A 2,187-nucleotide genomic window follows, 5' to 3' on the forward strand; every position below is an offset into this window, starting at 1 on the left:
CAGGAATGCGTTTCCGCTTCACCGACCTCACCGCGCTGTTTCTCTTCCAGCCGCCGAGCCCGCTGCGCATGGGCCTGTCCTCGGCCGTGCGTGCCGAGCGGCTGAGTCTCCTCGCTGGTTCGGGTGCATTTCTAGCTTTTGCAAATAGATGGCACTTTTGACTTAGCCTAGAATATTGCGATGAGACCGTGGCACAGGAAGGCGCTGACAATGGTCTCTGAACCAGTGTTCGAGCTGCTCAGTGGAGGCCGGGAGAGTAACACTGAGCTCCTCTGAGGACAGCGGCTCGCCTCTCTCTTAAATGCTACCCCTAAACACACAGCCACCCCAGGTATGGAAACGAGTGCATCTCATTCTGTTTTCGTATTTGTGTTAGGTACCGGGGCACGGCAGTCTTCGGTCTGGAGGAGCAGGAGAAAACCGGGGCAAGAAAGTTTCATTTGACAATAAGATTGTGTGGGTTCGCGTGTGTGTTTTAGTGACGATAGTTTGTTGCAAAAGGCCCGTGTGAACAGTGTGTTTCCTCGCCTCTTCCTCCCATCTGCACGTGTGTGTGCAGCCACACGCACACACTCACACATGTGGGCGCATGCATGTGTGCGCGCGCTCACACACGCACATGGGGCTCTTGGACCCTTGCATACACTGAGGGAAAAATCAGGCTGCTGCCTTGCAAGTGTTACTTATCATATTAATTAAAATCTGGTGACACGATAACACCACCAGCTGTGTGGGAAAGCGAGGGAAATTAACAAACGTTTGATTTGTTGTGTTGCTAATGTGACACTTATTATACAGGTCACAGAAAAACAATACCTCAGCCCAAATATGCTAATGCGGCTGTGAACTGCGGCAGTTGTGAAAGCAGGGTGTGCGAGGCAGAGCAGCCTTACCTTTAAGCGTAGGAAGGAGCTGAGAATGTAACAGATAGTGAAGTTTTAAGACAGTACGCTGTTAGAAATAAAGCATTCAGATATAACTTGTCCTGTGCCATTCGGAAGGAACATTATAAGACGAGAACTTAATGAGAACATTCTCGGTTAAATAAAACACATTTGTTGTTTGGTTCTGAAAGCAGCACGATAGGAAACAGCCCGTTGCTCACAACATCTGCCCGCCCAGACGCCGTCTGCTGTGCGCTTTCTCGTAGGCCAAAGCTCGCATTTAGATTCCGGGATGGCTGAACCGGGGCTGAGCAGCAGCAGTCGCATCACTCGGCGCCCGGAGGTGGTAAACCCTGCTGCTGAGCCGCGCTAAGCCGGCGTGTGGGAAGCACTGCAGACAGGGGTCCGACGCCCGAGGACTTGCGCCTGCGGCCCGGGGGTCGTAGGTGGGAGGCGTCCGAACGCGCCCTGGAGGCCCAAGCAGGCTCTCCGCTGTGCGGCAACAGCGCGAGGACCTGCCCCGCGTGCCCGGGGAAGGGTGTGGGATGCTCCTGCTGCCAGGGTTCCTAGCAGGCATTTCTTGGAGCTCACATCAGCATTCGTGTCTGCGCTCTCCGAGGAATGTCCACGTTCTGCCTCCCCAAAGGCCCTTCCCGGTGGCCTTTCACCTCAGGCCTGCATTTCCTGCCTGGCCAAGGTCTCTCCTGCCTCCAGCTGCCCTCTCGGAGTCTGGCCGGGCGTGTGAACTCGGGCATCTGTCTGACCACCTCTGACAGCAGATTACGGACTGTGCCTGAGGGAACAGCTCTCGTTCAGATCGGAAGTTTGAATGGGCAGCAGTCTAGGTCAGAGGTCAGATGGCTGGGTCAAAGGGCAGAGACCTACCTCCCCAGACGAGAGCAAAACCGTGCGCGGGGGCAGGTGGTTCGGGGGAGCCTGGGAGAGGGGGTTCAGCTCTGCAGCATTAACAGCCCAGGTGCTCTGAACCCCTGGCAAGCTTCCTCTGGGGTTCTGCCCCCGCGAATGTGAACACCCCTTCTCTAACACCTGGGAGCCGTGTGGCGACGTGCCCTGGCAGGGAACTCACCTGGGAATCTCGACTGGGCCTCCGAGGGGGTGGACGTGGTGCCCGCCTCGCACGATGCCGGTGCGGCAGACAAAGTGCTTTGTTTCTGTCCACCAGTGCCCTGGGCCATTCTGTTTGGAAACAAAGGGCTGATAATTAGGTCGAAGGGCGACTGCCGAGTGCCCAGCCAGGGTGGGGTCCGGCCGACCGAGCAGAGCTGCTGTGGCAGGCGGGGCC

At 56.7% G+C, this 2,187-nt stretch overlaps 1 long non-coding RNA gene across 1 annotated transcript in view; it reads right to left on the reverse strand.

Moving 5' to 3' along the window:
- Positions 1–12: 12 nt before the first annotated feature.
- Positions 13–2,187, reverse strand: part of LOC114009852 (uncharacterized) — a 4,206-nt gene continuing 2,031 nt past the window's right edge. The window contains exons 2-3 of the long non-coding RNA XR_003551245.1: positions 1,972–2,081; positions 13–1,677 (exon numbers count right to left, since the gene is read on the reverse strand). This is a non-coding gene — a long non-coding RNA (uncharacterized LOC114009852). The remainder of the gene's footprint in view (positions 1,678–1,971; positions 2,082–2,187) is intronic.

This window comes from Tupaia chinensis, unplaced genomic scaffold (assembly GCF_000334495.1).
Source record: "Tupaia chinensis unplaced genomic scaffold, TupChi_1.0 Scaffold000644_1, whole genome shotgun sequence".
Lineage (NCBI taxonomy): Eukaryota > Metazoa > Chordata > Mammalia > Scandentia > Tupaiidae > Tupaia > Tupaia belangeri.